We start from the raw sequence: 15,559 nt of genomic DNA, 5'->3' as shown, positions 1-15,559 counted from the left end.
ATGTAATTTACAGGTGGTTTTGGGGTTGTAAAATGCATCTACATGTGACTCTGGGAACCGTAATGGCCAGTTAGACTAGGTTTCTGGCTGACTTGAACATGTTTCAACTGTGAGAGTTGGTGAAGAGGTTGGAAATGAAATTAGGGATATGCTTAATAACTTACATCTTCATAACTGTTTTGCATTTTATGGCAATGACAAAAATGTGTCACATGGCCATGCTACATCATACGGATTTGGGCGGTCGGCTTATCTAATTCCCCATGATCAGCTAAAACAGAAAATATGTTTAGTATGGCAGTTGCTAGTATAATGATGAAGCTGTGATACATAACTTGTTTTTGCCAAATAGGTGAAAGGAGAAAAATAGATGATGAAAAATGTAAACAGACAGATATTGCTCTGAACTCCTAAACCAATCCTGATTGGGGTTGGTGAGAGAGAGGGTAACTGTCCAATTCTAGTTGCAGGGATTATTGCAGGGTACGTCCCCAAGATTGTAAAATTGGTGATGTAATTTCTGCTATATAAGTGGGACAGCACTATGACAGGGGACACACAGATGCAGAAAAACCAGGGAGACAGAAAAAGGAGAAAGACCAGAGGACAGAGAGAAGGCTGCTGAAACGTACCATCTGACAGCTGAAAGGAGACACCAGAGGAGATTGCTGATAGTGCATCTGGGTGTAACAGCCTATCTTTCCAGAGTGTCCTAAGATGCAGCTGGCTTTACTGAACCTTAAGCAGATGCTTGCTATGTAAGTAGAACTAAGCCCTGGAAAACCAAAAGGTGGGGGAGTCTGCTTGCCTTGAATCCTTTACCTTTATAGTGGGTGGTGGGGCAAAACTGTGTATATCTTTAGCATATGTAACCAAAAATATTCCCCATTTGGCAGAACACTACGGGGTGAATTTTGTTAAAATGTGAAATTTACAAAGCTCACTTCCCAGTGTGCGCTGAAAACTATAGCCTGTAATTTAATTAGGTAATCCTTGTGGTTCAGCTGACCCCGACTTCTTTAAGGAAGAGGGGTGTCTTTGTTCTTAAATCAGTCCAACCCTTTTTATCCAGCTTCCCCAACACCGGTCTTTCAGTAAGGGGGTTCTGAAATCCAAAATTCCCCAAAGTATTCCAACCTAGACCAAAGCAAGGGGGCGGGTCAACAAACAAAGCGAGAAAACACCCAGTCTTTATTTTGAACCAAAAGTGTGGGTGAAATTATAATTGCCATATATATATATATATATATATATATGGAAAGAGAGGAGGAGAAGGCGAATCGCACTCCCGCAGGCACAAACATGAATGCCAGGTTCAAAAGGTTCGGAAAAAAACAAACAGACACAGTGTAAGAATTACTGATGTCTTTAATGTTTTCATAAGGTAAAAACAAAATGCATCGTGCAAAAAACAAGTACACGATACATAGCAGCACATAGAAGACAGAACAACAACAGGACGCCTAGGGGCAGCAGCCTGCAAACAACGCGTTTCGCGCTATACTAAGCGCTTGATCACGTACGGGGGAGAAGGTTGGACAGTGTAAATACATTTTCAATAGTGGTCCTTCAACTATGTCAATGGCAATGGCTATTACCAGTTTCAAGGGGACAGGGGCGGCCATGTTGGAGGGGAGTGTGCATGTATGCTGAAACATAAAAGATTAGAGCACAGTGCTTTGCAAATGCTTTTATCCAGCAAGAAGGACCTCAAACATGTAAAAATACATATGAGGGGACTTGACAACATATCAATACAAAATGTATAAATTATTAGTGTGATAATCGCATAGCATAAAAGATGTAATAAGCCACACTCGAAGTATTAAAAGGTCTCCCATATAAATGCATAGTTAGTCCAGTGACAAAGGTTATTCCCAACACTAAAAATAGACAATGCAATACAATGACAAATGAAACTAGTCAACCACAATTAGATGTAAAATCAGATTAAAAGCAGTCGGACTGGACCTGAATGTTAAAAATTAGCAGCAGAATAATATAGCCGGCAAGATATTTTTTGGTGCGAACAGCAGAGATAGTAGCTAAAACATCAAATATCAATTATAAAATGCAAAAGAGCAAGATAAAGCAGCAAGGCACCAATACGCCTATCCAGCCTCCAATTGGTGGATATTATAAAGTGCTGGTGCATCCATCTGATGAACTGTGCAAAAATTGCAAAAATTAGCAGCTGAATCATCAAAGTGCAAATGCAAAACTTGATGTTAAAATATCTAAAACTGAAGGCACAAAAGTAGTATAACAGATCCAGAGCATACAGTAGACTAGAACAAAAATTTCGAAGCATTGAAGGATAATAAAAAGTAATGTCAGAAAATGAAGGGAATGAACAATATAACTAAAACAAAGGACCCCATGTAAATCCCCAAGATAAGCAAGGCATAGTTGAGACAACACTCCCCCAGTTGCAAAATAATAGGCTAAAACAGACAGGTGAAACCAAATAATGAGCATAAGTGCAAAAACAGAAAAAGATCAGTCAATACCTGCGACTGAACCAACAGAAATAGAGCAGGAATACAAAAATACATAAGCAATAAACCTGAAAGACAAGATAACCCCAACCATGGAAAACATCGCATAAATGGCAAAGAATAAGAAATAATGAAAATACAAATTATGTATAGAAACAAAATTAGGTTCCCAGAAATGTATATATATATATATGTATATGTATATATATATATTCACCAATCTTGAAATCCGACTGCTAGCCTTTTAAGCCTGTAGGAAAATCAAATTCGGACAACATAAAATAAGGGCCTTCTTTATGATTAGTGTAATTATTTTGTGAAGTGAAAGGGACAGAAATAATTGTGGCTGTGTTCTTTTTCACTCTATTTTGTGATGTATTTGTGCTGAGAGATGTTGATTGTGTGTGCCTCGGATAAGGTGGTGTTTTTGACATGTTCATGCTATTTCTATTATTTTTTATTTAAATAAATACCAATATATTTCCTGTACACCGGCCTGGTTCTTGGCTCATTTTTAGCTCAGGGGCGTGGGATCCAAGGGGCATGATATGTGTCTGAGATAGGGCTAAAAGAGAATCTGTTAAACAGTTTGTTGAACAACCACTTGAGCGGGGAGGGAAGGGACTCCCCATGTTGAGGGTGGCTTCACAATAAACCGTTACAGAGTGCCCCAGAACCTCCCTTGTGCCAGTCTTAAAACGTGTCAGGTGCACAGTGTAATGATGAAGTGGCCTTGTGTTAAGAGTGTAGTTAATTTGTTCTTTGACCTTCATTGGTGAGTAGAAGATGGTCTCTGCAGCACCCAAATGATGGAAGACGGATGGACTGTGCTGGAACCAATAACCTGGCATCCCTTATGTGGCAGGCTGATCATGTATAGGCAGACACCAACTATCCGTGCAGGTTTTTACTGTATTATGTTATTTCACAATGACGATGTGTCTCCTCCTAAGCCTCTGCTTGTACCCTTTTTCAGCTGAACATTCTTGGCAGCAGATTTCTTTGCTGTTGCTCTCATTTTGTATGAGATTAAAACATGTTATCCTTACAAGATCGACTTGGGCCTTTTTCCCTAGTGGGCTGTATTTTTCTCTGGTCTGAGCAATTAGGGGCTTGCCTTCAAGTGCCTCAACCTGACTCAGGCAGTCCCCTGATTGACTTAGCCTTGCGCCTTGACCACAGAATGAGCGAGCGAATGGGCGATAAGACGAGACCTACGGTGCTTCCTTTTGCCCATTTACACAAAGAAAGAAAGGCAAGTCCTCAGTTGGTGGAAGGTGAACATATGCAAATAGGTAGCATCAGGGGTCCTTTGTCAGCCGAGGAGAAAGAGAACAGGCGTAAGAACAATCTATGTCTATATTTTGGAAAGGCTGGTCATTACATACACAATTGTCTCAATATGCCTAAGTAATCTGGAAAGGTGAAGAGGGGAGGTTGGCAAAGAGATGGCTCGACAGTAAAGGGAGCTATCTCATCAAGCCCAGCCACAGTTAAGCTTATCAATTCCTTTGCCAACATGATCCAGAATAAAATAACCCATGTGTATGTACTGGTGACATGACATTGGGCCTCATTCCGAGTATGGCGGTAAGGAATAGCGGCCACCGGTAACGAGACCGGTGGCGGTATTCCCTTACCGCCATACTCCGAGTTCCCTCTGCGCCCTCGCCCTTAACGCCTGCTTTGAGCAGGTGTTAAAGTCGAGGGCGCAAAGGGGCCTGCATGCCAATAACGGTGACCGTAATGAACGGTCACCGTTATTTGCATCTTCCCCATTCCCATTGAGCCCTATGGGGGCTCATTTGGGAATGGGGAAGAGCCTTGGTGAATGGGGAATCACCGCCCCGCCAACCTTGGAATGGGGCGGTGATTCCGCCATCCACCAAGGCGCTGCCGGTCCGGGTACGGCGTCAACCAAGGCGTTAATAGCGCCATTGGTTAGCGCCGTACTCGGAATGAGGCCCATTATATTTTTGGGAGCATAAGGAGACTGTATCCACCATGGTTGATTCAGGGGCCCTGGGGAATTTCCTGGACATCATATTAACCCACAAGTTAGGGGTTCCAACACAAAGTAAGGAGGTGATGGAACCAGTGCATTTGGTGGCTGGTTCCTGACAAACTCCCGCAAACTACTTCCATACATATGCTATGCTTACCTGGGTGAGAGAAAGTGCTGAATTTTGATTTTATTGCTGCTCTGCTGTTTGGAGTGATTCTTAGAATGTGATGGCTGATAAAGCATAACCGATTATTGATTGGGTGGAGCGTACACTAATATTTGGTTCCACATTAGCCAAAACTCATTTACAATACTTGGTGGGTCCAACTACTGGCTTAGTAGAAGGTGCTACTGCGTAGGCATGTATTGGTGAATTGGAAACTGAGTTGCCTGCAATCTGCAGAGAACGGCTGAGACATTGCCCCCACATAGGGAGTATGATTGTGTTATTGATCTTGAACCACAGGCAAAGCTGCCTTGTAGTCAAATGTTTGCCTTGTCAGAGCAGGAGAATCAACATTTGCAGAAGCATTTGGATGATATGTTGGCGTGTGGCATCATCTGGCACTCCAAATCTCCAATCTCCTGTCCTTGTTTTTGTCCCAATAAAGGAAGGTGCTTTGTATGCCTGTATCGATTACAGAGCACTGAAAAATTTGATGATAAATAATCAGTTTCCGCTTCCCCTCATCTCAGTCCTATTTGGACTATGCAATGCCCCGGCCACCTTCCAACATTTCATGCCGAGGTCCTAGGGGAGTACTTGGATCCGTTTGTCATAGTGTACACTGATGACATCCTTATATATTCAGAGACAGAAGAACAACATATGCAGAATGTTAAGGCAATGTTGAAGTGGCTCGAGAAGTATACGTTGTTTGCTAAACTTGAAAAATGTGAGTTTCTCGCTATGAGAGTGGAATTCCTCAGGTTCATTTTTACCTCTGTGGGATTGTCCATGGGTCATAAGAAGGTGCAGGCGGTGACCAAATGGTCATCTCTTAGATGTGTAAAGGATGTGCAATCATTTCTAGGATTTGTGAACTTCTATCACAGATTCATTGATAATTTTTTGCAGATCATAGCTCCTATTAACAGGGTGTTAGGCAAAGCTACCCAAATTGCTTGCAATGAGGAAGCTAAGAATGCATTCCAGAGTTTAAAAAGGGCATTTACGGATGCACCCATCTCACGACAGCCATATTTCACTAAAGGTTTTTCAAGTAGAGACAATGCCTCTAATATAGCTACTTCTCCCGAAAACTAATTAGTTGTGAGAAGAACTAGTCTATTTTAGACAAAGAATTGTTAGCAATGAAGGAAGCCTTTCAGGAGTGGCAACACTATCTTATGGGGCCCATCAGAAGGTGGTCATTTTGACTGATCATAAGAATTTGAAATAGCTGAGATCCTCAAAAACACTGGAGCCTAGGCAGTTAAGGTGGTCCCAGTATTTTGGAGGATTTGGCTTTATAGTGACCTACCGGACGGGACGGAAGAATGGCAAAGCGGACGCCTTATGCAGGTAGCGACATTTGGAAGTGCGGGTGCATGAAGAGTGTAACATTATTCCAGCAGAAATCATTATTGGGGCCATCTTCCAAGACTTATTGGGGATGGTGCACATAGTGTTTTCAAGCACTGAACTATAGGAGTGAGTGGTGGGAGATTCCAGGAGAGAAATACGGAATGGGCTACCTTATGACAACAAGATATTTTGGGCCAAAGAGAATCTCAGGAAAACGGCACTTTTGTGGTGTCACGAGTCACTTTTAGCAGGGCACCCGAGGGAACGTAGCACCAAATACATGGTGCAAACATTATTTCTGGTGGCCAAATATGGACAACACCATACATACTTACATTCAGAGTTGTGATGTGTGCATGAGGCAGAAACCAGATCATGCTAAGAGAGCAAGGTTATTATAAACTTTACCCACCCCAAATGAACTGTGGAGGTCCATCTCAATGGACTTTTTGACTGATTTTCCCAAGGACAATGGGTACGGCACAATTATGGTGGTAGTGGACTATGTTTGCAAACAAGCTCACTGTATTCCATGTAGCGGGGTACCTAGTGCTGGAAGACTGGCAGATTTATTCTTATAGCACATAGTCAGGCTGCATGGTTTACCAACTACCATTGTGTCCAATAGAGGGTCACAGTTTACCTCACAGTTTTGGCATACGTTTTACAAAATGTTTGGAATCTGCTGTGCTCTATCTACCAGTTATCACCCTCAAACAGATGGATAAACAGAATGAGTGAATCAAACCATGGAGCAATATTTGTGTTGTCTATTAGCAGAAGGAATTGACTCCTGGGTGAAAGCTTTGTGGTTGGTGGAGTTCATTTATAACGACTCTGAACATGTCTCATTGGGAATTACTCCTAATATGTGCCTGTATGGGCAAGACCAAAACATGCCGGTGGTAAGTGAGCATAAACAGATGCTTTTGAGTATACCTGAGATAGCACGCCAAAACCTAGAAAAGGACAAGGTAACCTACGAGGAGACAGCATATCAGAAAAGACGAGAGTCTTCTCCATACTTGCTGGGGGATAGAGTCTGGTTATCTATGGAAAACATGCAATTGGTGGGGTCATGTACATTTCTGCCAAGTTTCACTGGGCCCTACGTTAATGAAAGATGTATTTCAAAAACTGCTGTTAGATTACGGCTGCCCGATACCATGAACATTCACCCTGTGTTTCATGTGCCTTTGGTCAAACCTGCAGCAAGCTGTGCCAAGGTTAATAAACCCACAGTTATCATGCCTGACGGATCAGAGGAACATGAGGTGCGTGCATATTGAACTCTAAGAAGCGGTAGGGACGTGTGTTGTATTTGCTGGATTGGGCGGGGTATGGACCAGAGGATTATTCTTGGGAACCTACAGAAGCTGTACATGCACCCAGACTGGTCAGACAATTTCATCTTGCAAATCCATGAAAGCCAGATCCAAGGAGGCCCTATGAGAAGGGGTAATATTAGGAATAAGGGCAGCATGAGGTTCATTTCCCACCTGTTTCAGGTCTGTTGTGGTCGGAGCCACCAAGCGCAAGCTAATAAATCCTGGAGGTAAATTGCGCTGGGGCCCCGGATCACTTTCTCGACTTAAACTACAGGACCCATGGGACCTTGGAGCAGCATGCTGACACGCGCACTCAGGCTTCTGCCTGGGTCTTCTTAAGGAAGCCGCTCACCTGTGCCAGGTGCTGATAATCTTTCCTGATGAGGCACAGGTAAGCAACATGATCTGCAAGGCATTACTGTTTCTATCTGAGCTGCAGCGGTGAGTCTATTCAGCGTGCTACATGTGCGGTCTGTGTGGCACTCCTGCAGGGCTTGTTATCCTCGCAGAAGACTCTGGAAGCAACTGGCTCATGATCGAGGGCCACCACAGACGCCTGGACCCTCAATTCTTCCATGCCTGCATAGTATCCGCTCGTGGTGGCTCCCGACGATGAGATAAATAATCTGTGTTTGTGTCCACATTGCGAGGCTCACATGAAGTGTATGTGAATTATGAATCACTGCAGTAACGCTACCCTGTGAAATACCAGAGTTACAGGACAAAAGTGCAACATTGGTGGCACTGGGAGACATGTCCTTTTCGGCACATAAGGAGTGATAGATGTTATTTACTATACCACACTAGTTGAGAATTTAAGAAGTTGGGCTAGGGTTTTCTTCAATATTTTGAGGACATTTTGGGCTGTCTTGTCCATGGTCTGAAGTTGCCTTTTATTATGCTTTCATGTTAAGTGTTTGTTTAAGACTTAATTTCACATGTTGAATTATGTTTGTTCGATCTCCCATTTCATGCACGTCATTATGTTTGTCTAAGCTACCGTGTAATGTGCTGCATTGTTTGTTTAAGCACTCTATGTGAGTACTGTTCATCAGTGTTGTGAGTATACCGAACAGGGCTGCATAGGAGGGTTTCATTATTTGGCAGGGGCCGGAGGGTGCTGAAAGCATGATTGGACCTACAAGGTATATGTGTTGGTTGTCTCTACCTTTCCTTCAGTACACCCTACCTATCCAATTACATACCCTCACCCACTTTCCTAAACTCCCCCATGCCCATCAACAACTTCTTCCTAGTTCTCTTCCCCCCATGGTATGGTGGGAGAGTCATATTCCATTTGGCTTCCGTGGTTAGGGAGGAGTTGTTAGACCTCTCCCCCAATCTTGACACCCTTTAAGTAACTGTCCCATGCAATCACACACCGTGATAAGGTGTCATTTTAAGTGTAAGATTCATTTATAATGGCTCTTGTTTTTACTGTTACCTGTAATGAGGCCTAAGATCAATGTACATTTTATTCGGGTGGAGATGTTGGGCCTCATAATAAAATTGGCGATATTCTGGCTCTGGCGGTTAATCCACTGGAATTCCGCCAAACGGAATTACCGTTGCCAACACTTGGTTCAGCTGATTTACCACTGGATTACAAGTGGCGGTGGTCAGAGTGAGTCCCCATTTTTATTGAGTCTATAGGACTCCATGCGGATTTCAGCAGAATTACTGCAAGTGTAATTCCGTCGATTTTGCAGATTTGTCAGTGGAAAGTTGGAGGTAAATACTGCACTTCAAGGCCAAACTCGGAATATGGTGTAGTGGTAAAAGTGGTGCTATACTTTTAATGAGGGCCCTTGTATTTAAATGAGTAAATGAAAATGTTCTTGCATATGCTGCCACATCCCTATTTTTTAATATCTCACAAATAATAGCCCAGCAAAAATGAAGAGGTAAGAATAATTAATTGTACATTTAAAGTAATAGGAGCAAGACAAATAAAACACTGTAAATAAAGCATAAATAAATGCATATCACTAGCAGTCTTACCTATTTATCTTAAAGAATTTAGTAGAGTTAACTTTAAGCAGCAAATCCTTGCCTTATTCAAATTGGATTATTATTTACATGTCGATAACTATGACTATCACTGATTAAATGTTTCAGTCTTTGATGGATGTTGGGAGACTAACCTCCTCTTGTCAGGTTTCGTTGAAGTATGTTCAGTGTCCATCTTGTTTGTTTCTCCTGTCAAGGCAGATCAGACCGAGTGCAGCTTTTTTGAAGAGCCTTGTAATGATATGATATGATATGGCATTTATAACGCGCCTATACACAAGTGTTTCAAGGTGCGATGAGTCAAGGGAGGGGGAACAGAGGTAAGACAGAGAAATGATCTTACTAGACCAGGTGACATTGAGATTGTGCAAGTGGAGGGAAAGAAGGGGAAACGTGTGGGGGCAAGGAACAGGGGGCAGCAGAGTACATGGGATCGACAGTAAAAAAAAATATAATACATAAAAGCAATAAGTAAAAGGTGCGGCCAGCTGGTGGCAAGTGCAAGGGTAAGTGCATACATCAGGTGTCAAGTGCTGGAAGGGTTCTGCAGGGATTCAGAAAACAGTCCCCAAGTGCAGGGGATGTTGGGGAGTGGCGGGGGGACCTGGGCCCGAGATCAGAGTGTGGCCAGGTGACCAGTGCAGTTTCAGCCAGGAGTTCAGCAGGGGAGAGGAGGATAGAAAGCAGAAGCAAAGAGGAATGTTTTGAGGTGCTTACGGAACCAGAGATGGTTCTCCTCAAGTTTGACTGAGGCTGTTCCAGAGGGAGGCCCCAGCAGAAGAAAGAGATCTACAACCAACTCATTGCTTGGAGAAGCAACTTACCCCGAGGGAGTTGGAGGCAGATGAGCAAAGAGCTTGAGAAGGAAGCTATTTAGGAAGAGAGATCTGAAGGTATTGAGGCCCTGGGCACCAGAAGGCCTTGAGGACAATGCAGAGGGTTTTGAACTTAATCCTCGCAGCCACTGGGAACCAGTGCAGGGATTTCAGTCCTGGAGAGATACAATCCCTGGGCTTCAGGCCAAGGGCAAGACTCACAGTCCTGTTCTGGATGAGTTGCAGAGGGCAGAGAGTAGAACCATGCAGATTTAGAAAGAGGCTGTGGCAGCAGTCCAGCCTAGAGAGAGCCAGATCTCTGGAAACAGTGAGCTTCTGGGGGAAGGAGAGGAAAGAAAGAATACCTCTGCATAGTACATAGATAGTCAAACATTTAATGCAGTAGAGATGTTTGGGTATGTTCAACTTTTTACTGATAGAGTAGTAACCTCTGAGGTTTGGAGGGTAGTTTGCCTGTTTTTAAGGATTGATACATGGTGTTGTTGACTCAAATAGGTCAATCAAATATATGCTTTATGTCTTAAGCAAGTGTCTGCCCTACAAAGTTGGCTTGTTTGGTGGTGAGCAGAGATGGATTTTTAACTGTAGTAATCATTATTGTTGTATTTAAAATTATCTTATACCCTGATCATATCACATAAACTATTGGGATCTCTTTAGTATGTCACAAGCCTTGTGACAACTCACCCACTAGTATTTGTCATATTTTCCCATACACATATAAGTTGAAGATCATATAAGCACGCACAATTATAGATATTGTACTAGATTACAGAATTTAATGGAGTATTGGATCCAGATATATAATATAGAGATATGGTGTAAGAAGGTAGCTGGTAACGGGGTCATCTGTCACCCTATCAATGCAGATATGTGCCTTCATATTGTCATATATAAATACCACCCAACCAATCTAATAAATACCAAGGTCTAAGTGAGACCACCAATAGTGGAAGACAAGCACTATACAAGATCACGTTCATTGCATTACAATACCATCCTTTACATGGCCATCCAGAAAATGTCACATTTAACATGGTTAAGTGTTTTTCCAGCATCTAATTTGACTACAGAAAGAGGCAGCCTTTCATAGTTGTACAGGTAGAGATACGGTCAGTGCAGTCTCTACCATGAATGAAGACATGAAGGCATTTGAATGCAACTGTTGTCATGTATGGAGCTATGTCTAATTGCTAAAAGCATGATGTTGATTTTATTATACAAATTAAAGTGAGAAAATCTAAGACAATATCTGGTCTAGCATCTAAATGGTGATTATTATTTTTAGGAAACACTAAATGTTGACTTTGGACCAAGTTGAAGGTAATTCCCCAGCAGTATTAGCTTTATTGAACACTTCAGAAAAGATGGAAATAAGATATCCCTGAATTCTTATACATGTCGGCTGGTAGCCCATTTTCACCCACTGCCTTATGGTTTTATTGAGGAGTTATCACATCATCACTTTCTATTGGTCTTAATTCCTTCTATATGTCAAGTAGAGCAGTATTAATTAATACATCCCCAGGAAATTGACTTATAAATTGTTCAGTATATCCAATTGAGTATCTGTTGCCTGCTTGGCTATAGCGTAAACGATTTCTCAAATATCCAATACCCTTTTAGCCTTTAGGTATATTGGAGGTATTTCATGTTCAAATCTACCAAGAGAGCCAAATTATGTTGGAGCATCATTAAAGAAATAGTAAAGTGTGCTTACAACAGAAGAGACTTGGAAATCAATATACAATCAGTATTAGAAAAAAAGCCTAGCAGGAAAGCTGAAAATACTCATGTCACTGAAAGAGGTTTGAATCTTGTTGTTAAACATGTGTTATATAAAGCGTGCACTTAATTTCCCAGATCTGACTCAAACCATCACAAAGATTTGAGCTGTTTGTGCTCCAATAAGGAACAAATCAAGGAGGCTGTAAAAACACATAGCACCTGGTTCACAGAGACACACTTAGAGTACAAAAATGTTTTGCCATTTTGAAATCGAATGGTGCAAAATGGTGCATTAAGTATTCACCAGAAGACTCTTGGATGTACAAACACAACCTCTTAAAAAAGACATATATCAAAATCATAAAGGAGGAAACGTTTTTTTTATGATGACATGATTTTGCAGACACCTCATGCTCCAGAAGAATGTAATTTCTGTCGAAGGAGCAGAGTTGAGAGTAAAAAGCTCTCAGCACTTCACTCTCTCCTTTGCTAGCTCTTTTCAAGCAATTAGAGGAGCTCTTTAAGACTGAGGTCATCATTATCAGATCACTCCTAAAATAAAAACACTTAGCCTAGATTCAGATGTTACAATATTACAATGTCCAATTATACATCTATAGGGAAGACACTTGTGTGAAAGCTCAATTTAAGTTGTGCACATTAACGGCAAGTGGTTAGATGGACAGAAATATATTGAAGTTTTATCAGATTAATACAGAGATAATGCTCTACAGCAAAGAAAGATTGATTCTGCACTAAGACTTCTGGGTTCCTTCGTAAGCTCCAGTCAGTGAGGTTGGGAATGTTGGTGTGACCCTGGACACTTATATACAGTTCAATAGTCACGTTAAGGCAGAAACCAAGAGATACATCCTTTAATTCAGATTGTCAGACATATTCTGCATTTGCTCATCTTTCTCCCCTGGGAAGCTCGGTAAAGCTTTTGTGTCTTCCAGGTTGGACTACAGCAATACAGCCTATTCAGGATTACCAAGGCAGTCAATCTTCAAATCTAAGCTGGTCCAATGCACTGCAGCCCATATTTTGCTACGGTGGGGCGAAAGAGATCAAATCATGCCAGTCCTCCTGGGGTGGGGCTTCATTGACCCCAGTAGCAAGCAGAATGGGGATTTAGATAACGTGCATTGACGATTTCTGGCACGTGCTCCAGGTTCGTTATCAAAAATGATTCTATCTATGTTCCATTCAGAGAGCAGTGTTCCATAAATGCAAGACTCCCTTTTGTTCCGCCATTAGGGAGAGCTCAGATGGGTAGGAGGGCAGAAATATAGAAATCACTTTCAGATTGTATTACAAAAATGAATGGCCCCCAATGTTCTGGAACGGTCAGAAGGAATTCACATCCATTACATAGCAGACACTGCCTGTACTCCCACTTTGAATTTTGAAAAAATCTCTTGCCTATGCTGATCGTGCCAAGATGCCTATTATGTGGCAAAACACTTTAGAAACTGCACTACAATGCAATACAATCATCTGAGTAATATTCTGCAATGTTTGGCTTTTCTTTGAATGAGGTTGTGAGGGTGGTCTGAATAGGAAAAATGAGGGGCATGCGTTTTAGTCATAAATAGTGGCAGTGTTGTTAAACAAATGCCAACACCAAATTTGATGTCAGAAAGATAGTTATTCACGGTCTCCTAGAGTGTAAGAGATACAATTGGAGCAGAGGGGCTGTGTCATGACATGTCGTGGTGTAAGAGGTACACAATAATTGCCCTCAATAATAGAAAGGATTGATATCCAACATATAACCAATACTATTGTCCTTGTCTCGTCCGCTTGTGTTTCTGTCTTGTGTTTATATGCTCTGAACTTTTAGTACTGTCTAGTTGATGTTTTGTAGTTTGGGAGTTTTGTAGATGCTCAGGGCAGCAAAGTTACAAGCTCCAAGGGAACTGACAGAGGAAATGTTTTGTGAGATGAAAGTGAAACTGATGGCAGAGAATGCATCAGCCCCCTCTGTCCCCTGGAAGTGATGTGCATGGTATACAAGGATAGCATTCTGGGTTGTTGATGAAGTGGACACTGCAGTGGTGATGGCGTGCAGTGGTGCTTCGTGCTCTTTGTCATGTTGAGGATCTGTCTGGTCGCTACATTAAATTCGGGTTTGGACAACATCAGCCATGAGCAGCTAATTCACTGTACGAATGTATGAGGAAATGCCATCTGCACAGGTGGAAAAGCCTCAGTGTCCTTGATTTTAAATATGTACAGTAATTAGGGTTTCTCTCTCCCATTTAGTGAGCTCTGCTAATCAGGCCTCACTTTCTATATGCCCCATATTGAAAATGTACAGTACACATCTTCATTCTTAACTGAGCCCTGTCTAATGACATCCTAGCAAAGGCCATCTCGTTTGGCTACATATAAGCCCCAGAGTAATATATACATTCCTGAAACAGCCTGTTGAAAATCAAACTATTCCAAAAGCCATTGGTCAGTATACGCACTGGGCAAATTACATATAACTGTGGGATGTACGTTAAAATAACGTTTCCCAAAAAAGCGAATTACAAAATTACAGAGCCCACTTGCCTGCATTTCGTAATTCGATCTTTTGGGATTTTACCCGTTTGTCGCCCGCACTGCCTTGAATGTATGCAGGGGACACCTCCACAACCCCCGCAGCCCATAATACTGAACTTGACGAGCGGGGGACACCCACGCAGCCCCCACTCCCCTGTTCGGTATTATGGGCTTCGATCTAATCTACCATGGAGCATGTACACTAAACGTTAATTCTGCATTTTAGATTCGATCTTTTTGTCCATACCATACCAGTGCATCCACATTGGCTCTTAACAGAGCTTTGGTAATATGCCAATAAAGCTATATCTAATTTGATATAGTGGCCTTTGAGGGAGTACAGTTATATTTGCCACAGCCCATCTGGTGTCATTTTATTATCAGCTGGTTTCCACAGATTCCTGCAACTATCAGAGCGTTTGTGCATTGCTGCTTGGGGCTAACTTTGACACACTAGAGGTTGCTGGACCCTCTCTTAACTTTCTGCAGACAAGGAACTGTGGGAGCTGACATAGAAAGTCAAACATTTTCTTAAAACAGCTGTGTTTGCCCCTTTAAAGAAGGCTTGAAATGGACCAACCCACTTTGGGAATATGGCTTCATAAGGGATTGATACCCCACATTTAGTTAGAGCGGAAGACTCTTTCAGTACCTTCAAAGCCAATACTAGATCTTGGCTTTTCAACCAGCTTTAAGGCCGGCTTCGCGCTTCTTCCTGACCTACCCTGACTTGCCGACCGCTATTATCACCTATCGGCACTGAAACTACTGTACATATGTATATAAGATCCTCTTGTAAATGTATATAATGATTCTATGTTATACCTGCACCCATGTGTAAATGTTTAATGATTCTCTGTTATGCCTGCATATCTGTAACCTTGTACAAATTGCGCCCTGATGCCTCCGGGCCTGTTGGTTTGCGCGTTATAAATAAATAAATACAAATACAAATATAGTTGAATCATCTTTGGACTCAAATAGAAGGAGGATTTCACATATCTGGCTATCACTATGTTCAAGGTCCCCTGCCATTGTCACGAAGATAAGGATTTCTAAGAAAGGAGCAAGACCTT

Source organism: Ambystoma mexicanum, chromosome 4q, assembly GCF_040938575.1.
Source record: "Ambystoma mexicanum isolate Mex_15411 chromosome 4q, UKY_AmexF1_1, whole genome shotgun sequence".
NCBI lineage: Eukaryota > Metazoa > Chordata > Amphibia > Caudata > Ambystomatidae > Ambystoma > Ambystoma mexicanum.
The sequence above is the reverse complement of the archived record's forward strand: the minus strand, read 5'-3'. Positions refer to the sequence as shown.